This window comes from Lontra canadensis, unplaced genomic scaffold (assembly GCF_010015895.1).
Source record: "Lontra canadensis isolate GAN:19392208 unplaced genomic scaffold, GSC_riverotter_1.0 scaffold35, whole genome shotgun sequence".
NCBI lineage: Eukaryota > Metazoa > Chordata > Mammalia > Carnivora > Mustelidae > Lontra > Lontra canadensis.
In genome coordinates, this window is record NW_022631029.1 from 8,021,318 (window position 1) to 8,036,635 (window position 15,318).

Consider the following 15,318-nt stretch of genomic DNA (forward strand, 5'->3'; position numbering starts at 1 on the left):
TGGGGCGCCTGGGTGGCTCAGTGGGTTAAAGCCTCTACCTTCAGCTCAAGTCATGATCTCAGGGTCCTGAGATCGAGCCCTGCATCGGGCTCTCTGCTCAGTAGAGACACTGCTTCCCTTCCTCTCTCTGCCTGCCTCTCTGCCTACTTGTGATCTCTCTCTGTCAAATAAATAAATAAAATCTTTAAAAAAAAATGAATTCAAGAGAGATGTGCTTGTTTACGGATTTAGAGACACAGTAAATATCTCATTTGTGGACAGCTTAAAAAAAAAAAAAGTCCAGCATGGAACCTACTTAAAAAAAAAAAAAAAAGAATGAATTAAAGAGAAATGTACTTGTTTATGGATTTAGAGACACATTAAATATGCCATTTGCAGACAGCTACTGAAGAAACCCAGCCTGCTCATCTGAGGGCCTGGGAAAGAAGACTGCTTTTCACTTGTGCTCTGTTGTATTACTGGAATTTGTTTTACCTCCATGTGAGTTACTTGTTTTTTTTTAGAGAGGGGAAGGGCAGAGGGAGAGAATCCCCAAGCAGGAACCACCCCTCCCCACCCCCCACCCCCCCCCGCCGCCCAAGTGCAGAGCCCATTGCAGGGCTCCATCCTGCTATCCATGAGAGCATGACCTTAGCCGAAACCAAGAGTTTGATGCTTAACTAGCTGAGCCACCCAGGTGCCCCCATATGAATTACTTTTATTGCATTAAACCCAAAGGTAAGGACCAGACAGCCGATGGCATCATTGTGCGGCGTGCTGTGTGTCTTCCGAGCTGTGGTCGGGAATTATTAGTGGGGGATGTGATGCTGACAAACACTGGGTTAAGCTTGTGTAGATCTTGAGATTTGCTCTGGGACTTCTGAACTTGGTGATGGTCTAGTCAGGGTTTTTTCTTTCAGGAGGGAGGGCTCCTGGGAAGGGAAGATGAAACTATTTTTAATCTTAAGCAAACATAGCCCAATGTAGTAATTTCAGGCCCCACTGTGACATTTTCTTCCATTATAACCCAAGTCACTTTTAAAACAAACAAAACCCTTTTTTTGTATGTATTTTGTGTTCATAGTGTTTCTGGAGGAAATGCTTTTAAAATACCTCCATTTCCCCTTTATAAACTTGGAGGGCTCGGAGGCCTACTGGGACGTGTGTTTTGAATCATGCAGTCTGGGAGTTTGGTGCTTGGACCCTGGAATGCTAGTGGGCAGAGTGCTGGGGTGTGAAATAAGTGGTGGGGTTAAGGTTACACAGGCTGTCAAGTTTAAAGAGCTCATGTGCTGACTTTGCCTTACAACTGTTGATGAATATCCCTGCTCTGCCAGGGAAGAATTGAGGTCCTGAGAGAGGAGGTGGACCATGCCCCACATTCCTTTTTTTTTAAGGATTTATTTGAGAAAGCGGGGGCGGAGAAAACAGAAAGGGAGGGGGGACAAACAGACTTGGCACTGAGTGCAGAGTCTGATGTGGAGCTTCATTTAATGACCCTGAGATCATGACCTGAGCAGAAATCAAGTCACTTGCTTAACTGACTTGAGCCATCCAGGTGCACCCCCACCCCCTTAAAAGATTTTTTAAAATTTATTTGAGAAAGAGAGAGAGTGCGTGCACATGGGCAGGGGCAGAGGGAGAGGGAATAAGAATCCCAAGCACACTCTGCACTGAGCATAAAGCCCAATGCAGGGCATGGGGCTTGATACCATGACCCTGAGATCCTGACCCGAGCCAAAATCGAGAGTCAGGCACTCAACCAGCTGAGTCACCCAGGTGCCCTGAGATGCACCTTGTTCTAATGATCAGCACTGGTTAAGGAGGTACCTATCACTTTACTCTAAAGTTGCTGTTTTCCCCTTTGCCATTAGTGAGTAGTTTATGGCGGGACACTTTGAGACTGTGTAGATACCTTGTTTTTTCTTAAACTCTGGCTTTCTACTTTCAGCATCTATTGATCCTTCTAAGATCGTTCCTTCTGTGTTGGTGTCATCTTATTCTGAGAAGAGTTTTCTTGCCTCCCCCATTGATTTATTCATTGGGTTATTGGTTTATTAGTTCATATTGCTGACTCAGTGTGATTCTTTCTTTTCTTTTTTTTTTTTTTTTTAAGATTTTGTGTATTTGACAGACAGATCAAAAGTAGGCAGAGAGGCAGGGAGAGAGGGGTAAGCAGACTCCCCGCTGAGCAGAGAGCCCGTTGCGGGGCTCAATCCCAGGACCCTGAGATCATGACCTGAGCCGAAGGCAGAGGCTTTAACCCACTGAGCCACCCAGGTGCCACTCATTGTGATTCTTGTCATTATTTTGATGCCCAGGTTGTCCCCGGTTTGGCAGTGGGAGTCCCTTCTGTGTTCTTTTGACATGTCCGCATTGTTGTTTGGGCACTCCCTGACTTTCTGATGCAACTAGATATTCCAGCCTCCTTGACCCCAGCCTGAGACCAGCCATTTCCACAAGGAGCCGTGGTGCCGTTTAGTTGACATGGTATTGAGAAACCAAGATATAGATGCATGATACATCTTTTTATTTATTGAAAGTCTGCTAAAACTAGCTTTGTATTTAGTTGCTTAATCATGTTGCAGTTGAATAAAGGAGTTTCACAGTGTCCAGTTTTTGATTTTTGTTGTTAAGTGGAACAAGTGAACACGATAGCAGCAGAGTAAGCTGGACTTCAGCAACAACATAAAAGAATGAATGCCTTGCCTGCTCAAAAAGAATGTATTGCTACTTAGTTGGTAGGGAAATTATCAGAACCACTGAACTGATCTCTAAAGAGGAGGGATATCTCCAGCTGTTGATACCAGAGACCCTGAAATCCAGCTCCCCAGGCAGTGCCCATGATTGTTGTTGTCAGGGCTTTGAACTAAAGGTGCAGTGTCCCTTGAGGCAGTGGAGCACATGTACCCTGTGTTTCAGGTGGTCTTGACATGGTTCTCCCCCAGGCAGGTTCTGGTGTCATGGGAAGACATGTGGCTGACCCGTGTCCTCCCTGTGTCATCATTTCACTACATGGGGAAATCAGAGCTGAGAATTTAACGAAATAGGAAAGGCGTGTCAGAGGGCTTATTAGATAATGGATGGCTGCATTTGGCAGCTTTCCGGAGGAAGCAGCATTTGGGGACTGGGAGCTGGAGGGTGAGAGGGAGCTAGGAAAAAAAAATCCATTTAATGAACGCTTATGAGTACTTCTTTTTGTGCCAGGCAGTGAGGGTGGACCTGATCGCACAGGCAGCTGTCATGAGCTGCCTGGAATGCAAGAGCCATGTGATGGCAGTTGTGGCTTGGGCAAGGTAATCTGGTGAACTGGGCTCCGGGTGCCCGCTCTGCCTCTTACTGGCTGTGGATCTCTGTTTTCTTCATGTCATAAAGGAGATGTTCTGTAAGGTTGCTGTGAGGGTGCAGGTTTACATGCCAGTCCTAAGGGGTTGCATCCAGAACACGATCCTCCTCATTATGGCAGCTCAGTGCAGGTTAAAACCAGGGGGATAAGGTCCCTGAGGAAGCAAGCTTAGGTTGGCCTTGGGTGGCCGGTGCAAAAAGGGGTACTTTCTGCTCCCCTCTTCCTGAGAAGTCTCACGCTTGACTCTAGAGATGTCTGTTTGTGAAGTAGTAAAGCAAAGGGAAGGCATTCACTTCGGTGGAGTGCCACGTTTGAGCTAAAACACTGATTTGTCCTTGTCGAACACCTGTTCCATTGAAGGGTTGGGTTGCCGTGGGAGTGAGCAGTCCGGGTTAAGTGGAGCATAATTGTGCTGTGGGAACATCTGTGGCTCTGTGTTCAGGAGGGCGTGGTATGGAGTGGGCTCATTAAATGAGTGGCAGGGGTTGGACATGCTTGGGTAGGAGGAAAAGCACTCTTGGAGTGTTGAAAGAAGGGCAGTCCTTGGGAGAAAAGGACTTGGAGCCCAGTCCTGAAGGTAGGTAGAGAACCTGAAGTTTCGGTAGACGTGTCAGTGCTGGACAATGGTGCAGTGTCCCAGTTTGTGGAGGGGAGGAGCCCAGAGCAGAGTGACCAGAGGCCAGGTGTGAGCAAGGAGTCATGGACAAGGCATTGGCCAAGGCTGGGGGTGGGGGGCAGTGATGACAGGTGAGGCAGGAGGCACCCTGGAGGTGGGAAGGGGGTAAGAATCCAGTGCACACTCTCTCAGGTCTTTAACCTATTTTTCAACTTGATGGGAAGGCTGGGTCTTGACTCACATCCTTGGGTGGTAACAGTGGGCCCATCTCCCATGGAAGACTGAGCGAAAGTAGGTGTCTGCCTGGATCCTTCTATCTCTTTCCTTCCCAACTTGTCTAGGAAATAGAGGCCATACTCTGAGGCCTTGGTGTTCCCTGGTTGATGCTGACCTACATTCTCCTGCCCTCTGTTCAAGCTTTGCTATTTGTCTCCCATTGAACCAGTCTGAGCCCAGGACCCAGGTGAATTAGGGCTTGTTCTGGCCCTCAGTGGACACTCAGTCTAGTGGGGCAAGTTTTTATTGGGAAACAAGAGAAGCTCATTTTTTTTTTTTTGAGATTTTAATCTTCTAAGTAAGAAGTAAGCATTTTCATTTTATATTGTTCTTCATTTGTGGAGAGACTGAAACAAATGGAATGGGGTTGGAATTAAAGAGCAGGTAGGGGGAGGTAGCACAGTATCTGATACTGAGTAGGTGGTCCAAATTTGTTGAATAAAAATTATCAAGAACATATTCGTATCATGTATGTTCTTGTTAGAGAAAGGTGCTTATGGAGAAAGAAAACTAATTATTGCGAAAGCAAAGAGTACGTGTTTCTGTAATATTAATCTGGTGTCTTTCATCTAAAGAGCAAAACAGATACCAAGTATCGTTATTTAATTTGCCATTTGTCCAAATTATATGTGTCCATGCTATTGATCATTGTTGTAGTTGGTGTTATTTTATTCTGTATTTGCCTCGAAAAAAAGGGCTTCTGAGAACGAACTTAGATTTATAAAATAATTTTTAAAAAATTCTGTTGGCCAAAAAAATCGCTGTTGTTCCATTACAGCCTCTGTTACTCTGTTCTCTGGAGTGCTGGGACCTTGGTTAGTCACTGACCTCTTGCCTGTTCCATACCCAGAGGACAGTCACACCTGAGGTTCTGTTAGGCAGGACTGCTTCTTTCCTGTTGAGGGGTAGATGCAGTTAGAACATGTGCATTCTCCAGTGTTTTGGAAATGATTTCTTTAAAGGCCACTGTGTTGAGGCCCTAAGTGCTGTGCACTGGCCATCTGCAGGTCTTGGTATCCAGGCGCCGCCATCCGTGTTGTCCTCGTTGTGGTGCCATCCAGTGGGGGCGGAGCCACGGGGAAGTAACCAGTACCCGACAGGTGTACACTGGTCCTGTGCGAGGTGCTTAGTGAGTCACAGAGGTGAACCTTGTCACTCACGCACTCCCTTAGCTCCATGGGCGGTGACAAATTCAATACTAAGTAGTTAGTCTGTTAAGGGCAAAAGATAGCAGAGATCCCTGGGTGCATTACAGGTAATCAAAAAAGTGGATTTGCAGACTTTAAATTAGTCTTCTGTGAATTACCTATAGTTGCTTACTTTATAGTGTTACCCTCCCAGAAACCTCTGCTCCAATTGCAGCTTCACTAACCCTTGGGGTTTGAGAGGTGGAAACTCTGGTGTCAAGAGCATGCAGGGTGACTTCCTGCTTTCTTAACCTTTGTGCTTGTAGAGAGCCTGAGTGACTTTTTGAGGTTTCTGTGGATTATGAGAGCTTGATTATTCTTTTTTTTTTTTTTTAAAGATTTTATTTATTTATTTGTCAGAGAGAGAGTGAGAGTGAGCACAGGCAGACAGAGTGGCAGGCAGAGACAGAGAGAGAAGCAGGCTCCCTGCCAGGCAAGGAGCCCGATGTGGGACTCGATCCCAGGACGCTGGGATCATGACCTGAGCAGAAGGCAGCCGCTTAACCAACTGAGCCACCCAGGTGTCCCGCTTGATTATTTTTTAAAAAGACAAATCTCTAGCTCTTTACATAAATAAACTGGTAACTGGTGAATTTGCGGTATTTTTAGTTCTTTGTGCTAAGGAAATCTGGATTTTCCTTTAAGCATTGGTTGAACATGGTTAATGATCTTAGGCTGGCAGAGGACTGAAGGGCCTCTCCCTCCCTTGGGATGAAAATCCTTTCTAAGGAACCTGTGGCTTCCTGTTTGCTCCCTCTGCCTTTCTGAGGGCAGGTTGCTGGGTGGGACACTTCATTTTGTTTGTAACAGTCAGTGAGATCCTGAAGGGTTCCTGCAGAGGCATCAGTGGAGAGGGAGTGAGGGCTATGGTTTTTGTGGTCGTTTTCTCAACCAGGTAAGAAATGCGGCCCGGCTGAACTGCCTCAGGATGAACGGTTTCGGCTGCGGTATGGGGGGCAGTCTCCCCCATTCCCTGCGGGTTGTTGCTTTGACTGTTTTATCTTTGCATTTCCCACTCTCGCATCAGAAATCTTATCAAGAGATAACTGAGGTGGAGGGACTAGTGGGGGGACAAAGGCCAGATTCTGTTTTATCAGTCAAGCTCTTCAGGGCAGTTAGTCTGAGGAGATGGATTAGAGCTCTCATCCTCTCTCTCTCTCTCTCTCTCTCTCTCTCCCTCCCTCCTCTCTCTCTCTTGGCCTGTGACCTCTACATTCCTGGTTTTTCCTCTTACCACGCAAGTTCTGAGCAGGTAGGTCAAGTGACTATCCCCATGGCTCTGAGAGGGGTTGGCTGGCCTGTTAGGAGGTCTGTGTTGCCATGAAATCCCTGATAGTGTCCTCTTGATCTGTGCATGAAAGAATGCAAAGAGGAGGTCCCTGACTCTTAATTAGGTCTATTCTTAAGACACAGCTTTAAGGTAAAAAAAAAAAAAAAAAAGAAAGACCCCAGAACTTCAAGATTCACTGGACTGGTATACAGCGAAAGGACAAAGGTAAATTTTCTGCTTGCAGAAGAGGTCCTTTGGGGCACCTGGATGGCTCAGTGGGTTAAAGCCTCTGCCTTTGGCTCAGGTCATGATCCCAGGGTTCTGGGATCGAGCTCTGCATCGGGCTCTCTGCTCAGTGGGGAGCCTGCTTCTCCCTCTCTCTCTGCCTGCCTCTCTGCTTACTTGTGATCTCTGTCTGTCAAATAAATAAATAAAATCTTAAAAAAAAAAAAAAAAAAGAGGTCCGTTAAGTAGTCAGCTTCCCAGTGCAGATAACTGTGTGGAGACTGGGAAGGGCAAGGTGCCTGTGTACTCACTGTGTGTGTGTGTGTGTGTGTGTGTGTGTGTGTATGTGTGTGTGTGTGTGTGTAAAATGTGATCTGCTCACCTAATGTGGGGTTGCAGCTCATGACCCATGTGGGAATAATGAGTCGGCTGCCCGGCTGACTGAGCGCCCCGGACCTGCACTCTTGATCGGATGGGAAGAGATCCCGTATACCTGGTGTGAAGGTGCCTGAACTGGACACATTTCCCTAAATCTGAGGAGAAACGAGATTTAGATTTCTCTGAAACTCCTTGAGGAGCAACCCAGCATCCTCTTCTGGGTAAGGCTAGCAATGCAGGTGCTGGCAGGACCCGGTCGAAGAGTTTTGCCTTTGCCAGTTCATTGGGAGCTGGTGCTCTCAGGTGCCACTCTAGGGAAGCCTGATTGTGAGGTCAGTGCATCAGGCGACCTTGTCCTGCTCTGCATTGGCATTGCCTCCTCCTCACTGCCTGAAAACAGCACAGCCGTGGCTTTGCAGAACAGGAGTTCTAAGAGTTTGCAAGGCCGTCTTTTGGCTGTTTCTCCACAGCCTTCAGAAGCATACCTCTAAAACCTACCGGAAGTTTGTAATGATTTAGATTTTATAGTTGTTGCAAGGCTGAGGTGGGTAGAAGGGCCAATTAGAGCCGTACGTGGGAGGGAAGGAATTCAGCCAGCAAGAAAGCCTGAGCAAACGGAGTGGGTGCTAGTTGTGTCTTGTCCTTTTATAAACAAGGTTTGTTGGTCTGGGAGTTTCTGGCATGGTTGAAATATTCTCGACGGTCGAGCCTTAAGAATGTGGCCCAAAACAAGAATGTAGCCAAAGCAGATCACACCGTTAAATACTGAAGGTTGAAGTATGTGCCTGGATAAACATGGGGTACAGTGGCAGCCTTCCAGTGAAGGTGCAAGAACCCCCATTCACCAGAGCGAGGACACCTCTCTGTGGCGTCTGTGTTGTGCGGCTGCTGGCAGGTGGGGGGCTGGGGTAAGGGGTAAGGAGAGACCTGACTAGGGGGCGAGGAGCGCTGGGGCCACTCCCCTGCTTCCCCTCACTCCTCTGTTTTGGAGTCTGATTAGCCAGCTAGGTCAGGAAGGCCAGCGGTCAGCATGCTTTTTCTCAGCTTAGTTCATCGAAGTCAGATTAACATATTAGTTTTGAGTGATGGCACTTATTTGTAATCTTTTATAGTATAATAGAAAAAAAATATATCAGGAAACTCAGCTTTTAACTTTTAATCTGTGAAATCAGGTGTGATGACTGCTTTTGTGCTTAGTGAATCATTTCAGGGATTTGGTGGAAACTCGTTCCGTACACCCTGCCGTCTGCCGAGTGCCTGCTTGGTGCTAAGCATCTCCTGGGGGAGAGGGCAGCAGGGGACATGTGGCCGAGACCCCAGCAGTGGACCTCTTCTGCCTCCTTTCCTCTCTGGGTAGCCCTTGGCATCTGGCCTTGATGCAGACAGACATTGACCATCCTGCCCTCAAAACATAGTCTGGCTCTACCTTTGTGCTGAGATGGAGGGGTTTCGGATAGCCAGGGCAAGTCTGGGGAGTCAGAAGGAAACATTTTAATTTCCAGTGAGCACCTACTCTGTGTTGTAAATTTGCCGATTTATATGTACTTTAGTTTTATTATCTCTTGTGCTTTATGACTTAGTAATATGTGCAAATCTTAATTGAATATTTTCGTATGAAATGGGGGAAGGCTGCATGCATAGCAGATGAAGCTTCACACCTAGCACAGGGTAGGTAGTCGGTAAATATGCGCTGAAGTGTAATTATTCTTGGGCTGTCTTGAGATAATTGTAATTTGCTGTAATTGGGTTCTTGGATGCCACAGGGGTACGCGGATGTGGTAATTCTTTCTCACTTGGATTCTGCTGAGACTGGCCCCCGACCTCTCACATTTACTCCCCGCCCTACCCCAGCTCGCACTCCAGCTGCTACAGCCAGATGGTCCTTGTCTTTGGGCTCAGTTTACCCTTTTCTGTTCTCAGGGCCCTGCCTGGGCATCGATGATTCAGACTGGACCTAAGCCTCATGAATGTTTTTTCTGAAGTCTGATTGGTATGACTCTGAGTAACATGTGTGTGGGTTTTTTTTTTTTTTAAGATTTTATTTATTTGACAGAGAGAGAGAGCGCGTGCACATGCACACAAGGGGGCAGGATCGGGAGGGAGAGGGAGAAGCCGGGAACCTGATGCAGGGCTCCATCCCAGGACCCTGGGATCATGACCTGAGTAGAAGGCATATGCTTAACTGACAGAGCCACCCAGGTGCCCCGAGTAATGTGTTTTTTTAAAAAAATATTAATTTATAATTGTGGTTAAAATGCATCATAAAATTTACCATGTTACCCATTAAAGTTTTTTTTTTTTTAATTGTGGTAAAAAAAAAATCTAACAGATTTTTACATGTTAATAATTTTTAAGTTTGCAGTTTAGTACTGAGTAATGTTTAACAGCAAGGGGCATACTGAGGTCAGTGGAGTGTAGAATAAACAGTTTCTCAGTGAGTTTTGTCACAGAACATGTGAAAAATAGACCCAGAAGAAAAACCACGGCCCGGTGGAGAATGGCCTGCAGCCCTGGGATTTTGAGCCTTTTCCTTCTCTTCCTCTAGGACATGTTTGTACCTGAGTGAGTTTGTACCTAGGTATTAAAGCTTTGCTTCCTTCCTGCGTTTGTTGAAAAAAAACCAAACCACCATCAGCAGAAACCATTGCCCTTCCTGCACCTCTGCTTTTGGTATCTGTGATAAGTGAGAATTTGCAAGAGTTTTCCAAGTGAGAAAAGTTCAAAGCAGCTTTTCTAATAGATGATTATGTAGTGCTTGCTTCGCAGAAGTAATTTTTTTCTTCCACATATTTTTACTTCAAGTGTCTTGCTGTGTATGTAACCCTAGACTCCTTTGGTGGGTTCTCCAACTCCCTGGTAGTGTCTCTGGGGGTCTGCCCCACAGCGTGCCGGCCAGGCAGGGGCTTGCCTTGTGTCAGGAGGTCCTCAGCTGCCTCCGGAGCTGTGAGCACTTTTGAGGGAACACCTTGAATCTTCACCGGCGACTTGGTTCAACACTTGTCTCATCTGATGCTAAAGAGGGAAAAAGGCCCATTTTTAACTCAAAGCAGAGAAAGCTGCCTGTCTTTATGGTATTTGGAGCCCAAATAAACAGTGACTTCACACTATTGTTTTCCATTGTGGGAGTACATCCTGTTGGCCATCCGTTTGAGCAGTTTTAAACTGGTTAGCCCTCCAGAATTCTTATATTAATGTTAGACTGATATTTAACAGTTAATTTTAACTTTTGAGTGTCTGGACAAAAGATTTTATTTTATTTATTTTTTTGAGAAAGAGAGAAAGCATGTACATGAGTGTAGTGGGGGGAGGGAGAGGGAGAGGCACAGAGAGAGCCTTAAGCTTCACACCCAGCAAGGAGCTGAATGTGGAGCTCAGATTCACGACCCTGAGATCATGAGCCTAAACCAGGAGTCAAACGGCCTACCAGTTGAGCCACCTGGGTACCCCCGGGACAAGAGCATTTTTTCTAGATGGAACTTTAAGCGGTTGTTTCGGTTGGTTTTGCTTTTAACTTTTTCAAAACCATTTGAAACAGAGACATGGACTTCTATTATTTGTTTGGTTTAAAAAGATAGTCCCATTTTCCTTAAATGTTTTAATTACTCCGGCGAAAAGAAGCAGTTTGAGAGTTTAAGTACAGTTTCTAGGTAACATAGCTATTGGAGAGGAGCAGTTCCTGGGAGTGGTTGGGGGTGAGGGCTGCTCGGCCTCAGCCACATTTTGTGTAGTTAGTAAGGGATTGACTCTCACAACTTTTCTTTCATTCTTGGAAAGCAAAAACTAGTAGGGAGCTGTTCTTCCAGCATTTTAGTTAAGATGTCTTAGTTTCATTCCCTGTGGGCTTTTCTGCATATGAGGAAACATTAAGTTTACTATGAATTGAGTTGGTGCCACATACACATTTGTTCTTGCATTTATTGCGTGGAAAGCATTTATTGACTGAGCTTCCTGTGTGCATGGGGCACTCATCAGCTCTGGAAAGGCAGGCTGAGCAGAAGAGATCTGCTTTCCTGGAGCTGGGCTTCCGGTGGAATATTCTAGTTCCCAGGAGCTGGCAATCCCCAGCTCTGTCTAGATTGTCTAGACAGAGTAGGGTTGCAAGGCCTTGTGCCTCATGGGCATATGTCCCCCCCCGCAACCCCCCACCCTCAAACAAGGCATGTACTTTAGTCACATATAGCTGGGGATTAGTATTAGTGACAGGAAGGGCTGGAAAGATTCTTTTTTCTCCTGCTGAACTGGGCCCCCGGAAGTTTGGGGTTCTTGCCTGTCATACATAATGCTTTTGATTCCTTAATTGTGTCCCCTGACTTGGTAAACTTAAAATACACTTGCCTCCAGGGCGGATATTAAGTATTTGGTTTATAAAGGACACTACCTTTTTGGCATTGCTGAAAACTTGACGTGTATGTGTGTGTATCACTGCTGAAAACTTGACGTGTGTGTGTGTGTGTGTGTGTGTGTGTGTGTGTGTCTATCACTGGAGAGTCCCCAGGGTCACAGTTGGAGAAAGAAAGCATCGGCGAGGCCATTGGGAGATTCGGGGGATTGCCAGCTCCAGCCCCAACTAGATCGGGTTCCTATGAGTGAGGACACTTACCTGAAATGAGTCTTGGGGTCTTGGGCCCCCTGGGCTTCCTACCCCAGATTGTTCTTTCACTCTTGGGGGCCCATATCCCAGGAGCCGGGTTGGGGGTTCCCCTGCTCAGATATTCTTCTTGGCCACAGCCAGCACCATGGAAATGCTGCCTCAGTGGTGCTCTCAGGTGCTGAATGTTCACCTGGCCCAGGGAGGGGTGCGATGGGTACCTAGGGTACCGTGGGGCTCTCTTCCCTGGCTCTTGGGGCAGGAGTGCAGGCTTTTACCAAGAGAAGAAGGAGAGGGCAGCCTGAGTGGCTGCTCTGGGATAGCAGTGTCCCAAAGGGCTGTGCTGTGTCCAGGCTTTGCAGGCTCTAACACTTTTACGGTTTCTCTGCCCCTCTGGGGTGGAATGTCTAGAACTAAGGGGTGGAACTGCCACCTGGCAGCTTTGTCCACTTTTCACACTTTCTGTCATGGCTGTCGAACATGTGTTTAGAGAGCCAGGGGCTTCACTAAGGCACTGGGAAGGCCCCTCTTCACAGAGTTGTATTGCACTGGGATCAAGGGCAGCACTGATCTCAGACTTAGTGGCAGGCACTGACTGGGTACTGGTACAGAGGGAACGAGTTACCCAGTCCACTACGCGTTCTCTGATAGATCATCTTTGGCAGCTTCTGTTGTTAGCCAGATACTGGTGAGTTCAGCTGAGATGTAACATGTTCTTGGGCTGCCCTGAGCACTTCCTGGTCTTCTAGAAGGTGTAATATGAGTGCACGTGTGCAGTATTAAAATGAGTGGCTGTGTCAGGAAGACTGTGATTCTGCCCGAGTCTCTCTCTGTTTCCTGAGCACCTTCACCGTGTTCTGGCCACAGGCTGTGTGACCATGGTCGAATGTTACCTCTCCCAGGGCCTTGTTCCCTGAAAAAAGGAGGAGGCGGATCTCTGGAGTGCTTCTGTCTCTGAATGACCAAGTGTGTGAGTAAGAGACTATGTAAAAACCTTCCAATGGGATGTCCTAGTTTGGGCGTTTGAATGTAGCCTGCCAAGTTCCTTGCATGGGGAGATATGACCCTTGCTTATAGGAAGCCAGAATCAGAAAGACACAGGCTGCTTTTTGCCAAGTTTCCAAAAGATTTTTTCTCCCCAGGGCATGGAAAACCGACATATAGCAGTTGGAGTTGTGCCCTGGACATCGCCTGCTTGCTAAATGCAGAGGCACTTAGTCATACCCGTGAAACAGATACCCCATGTCGTCATGTGTCCGCAGATAGCAGACTGAGCTTATGTTCTTGGTAGGACAGGGTGTGTCTCATACTGTTGCTGTTTTCAAATAAGCTGAGAATTTTTTTTTAAAGATTTTTATTCATTTATTTGACAGAGAATGAGAGAGCACAAGCAGGAGGAGCTTCAGAGGCAAAGGGAGAAGCAGACTCCCTGCTAAGCCAGGAACCCCACATGGGGCTGGATCCCAGGACCCCAAGATCATGACCTGAGCTGAAGGCAGATGCCCAACAGACTGAGCCACCCAGGTGCCCCTAAGTCGAGAATTCTTAAATGGAGAATCAGATTAGAAAAGTAAAAGATCAGCTGGATCTAAGAAGTAGTAAAATAAGTAAATTAAAGAGTAAAGACACGGGAAGAAGCTAAAAAAACACCAAGTTCTGTATCCTCCCCATTAATTCATTAGGTGTGTGGCTGGAACTGTGTGTGTGCTTGGTATACATTACTGATTGTGACAAATGTCCTCCTGTCCCCCAAGCTTCCAGTCTTGTGGGGTGTTGGTTGAGCTGAGCACTTAACTAAATAAGAGTTACAGTGTATAAGAAAGAAAAGGCCATTAAGAGAAGCACTGTGCAACAGTAAACTGTCAAGTTACAATTTAGAATAGTATAAAACGGGCGCCTGGGTGGCTCAGTCCTTAAGTGTCTGCTTTTGGCTCGGGTCGTGATCGCGGAGTGCTGGGATGGAGCCCTGCAGAGGCATTAGGCTTTGCTCAGGGAGCCTGCTTCTCCCTTTCCCTCTGCCTACTGCTCCCCCTCCTTGTGCTCTCAGGCTCTCTGTCTTTCAAATAAATAAATAAAATCCTTAAAAAAATAGTATAAAACAGAAGACTTAGTTCTAAAAATTAAGGGATAAATAAGCTATAAAAGGGGTGTGAAGGCACAGACAGGAAACTGGGAGATACAAACATACACGCACACACGAATTCAAAGAAAAAACCTTTAAATTGGGGAACTTGATAGGAATCTGAGGAGACCTCTGCCGAGAGTACGATGAACCTGTGTGTTGAGGAGTCAGGGTGTTTCCTTCTTTGCCTTTCCTGGTGGAGGACCCTGCCGCGGTCACAGGGAGTTAAGTGGTTCTTGGGAGCTGATGTCCACAGGACCCCAGCCTCTAAGTCCGTGGTCATTTGGTGTCCCCTTGAGGAAGTGTGGCTTTTAACACGTTTGGCAAGTCTGCGCTGGGAAAAAGTGATACAGCCAGATGGCTGGCAGGAGAAGTCCCTTTTGGGAAATGGGTCTGAAATCCCTTAAGAACTACCTGGTTGCCTATGGCCTTAGGGTAGAACAAGGTAGTGGAAACAGGAAGGAGGACAGCGTTATACCTAGCATTCATCTAGCGCTGATGAGAGGATTGGATCATGCCAAATCATAAAATACCTTCATTGACTTTCTAAGGTAGATAAATCTCAAATCCCTTTTCGTATCTTTGTGGAGCAGCTTCATGTGTTTTTTTTCTGAGCCTTTAGGGAGCAAGTGCTGTCCTAGAAACTGGAAACTAGGAGTATGTTTCTAGAAACTAGAAACTTGAGTGAAATGGGGCCCAGGAGGGTAGGGGTAGACAGAAATGGAGTTGATCAGTGGGGTAGGGTTGGGGCAGGGCAGTAACTCCAGGGGCTGAGATCTGGATGCCATTTAGAATTTGCCAGACACATGAATGAGGACAGGGCTTTCCAGTCCTCAGAAGGTGGTGAAGACGACGTGGAGCAGGACTTACTGTTTTAGGATTTTTATTAGTTTGAGATGACAGCCCTTTACCTTCACGGTGTTTCAAGTCTCCAGCAGAGAACATAGACTAACATTACATATAACCTTAGTATCTGTTACTCAGCTTTGTCATACCTTAATGTTCTGTTGTTGTTGTTGTTTAAGATTTATTTATTTTTTAGAGAGAGTGCATGGCACTGAGTGGGGAGCCAGACACAGGGCTTGATCCCATGACCCTGAGATCATGACTGGAGCTAAAACCGATTCAGATGCTTAACTGACTGAGCCACCCAGGCACTCCTGTTCTTTTGTATTTTTGTAATATCCTATTTTATGAGATAAAGCAGTTATAAATTTGGAGACCGTTGTGAACCCACCTTTTCCTATGCCCCTTTTAGAGCTATACCTACTTCTTTGATGCCCCAACTGCCTCTTCAGTCCCTGGCAACCGCTAATCTGTTCTCCATTTCT

At 46.5% G+C, this 15,318-nt stretch overlaps 1 protein-coding gene across 5 annotated transcripts in view; it reads left to right on the top strand.

The window, feature by feature from the left end:
- DAG1 (dystroglycan 1) overlaps window positions 1-15,318 on the top strand; it is a 65,774-nt gene that overhangs the window by 25,358 nt on the left and 25,098 nt on the right. Inside the window, exon 1 of one of the 5 annotated variants that reach the window (XM_032868059.1) lies at window positions 6,278-6,299. The exons of the other annotated variants lie outside the window; for them this stretch is intronic. The gene's annotated coding sequence lies outside the window, so the exon portion shown is untranslated. Of the gene's footprint in view, window positions 1-6,277; window positions 6,300-15,318 lie in introns of those variants that run through there. 5 annotated transcript variants of the gene reach the window in all.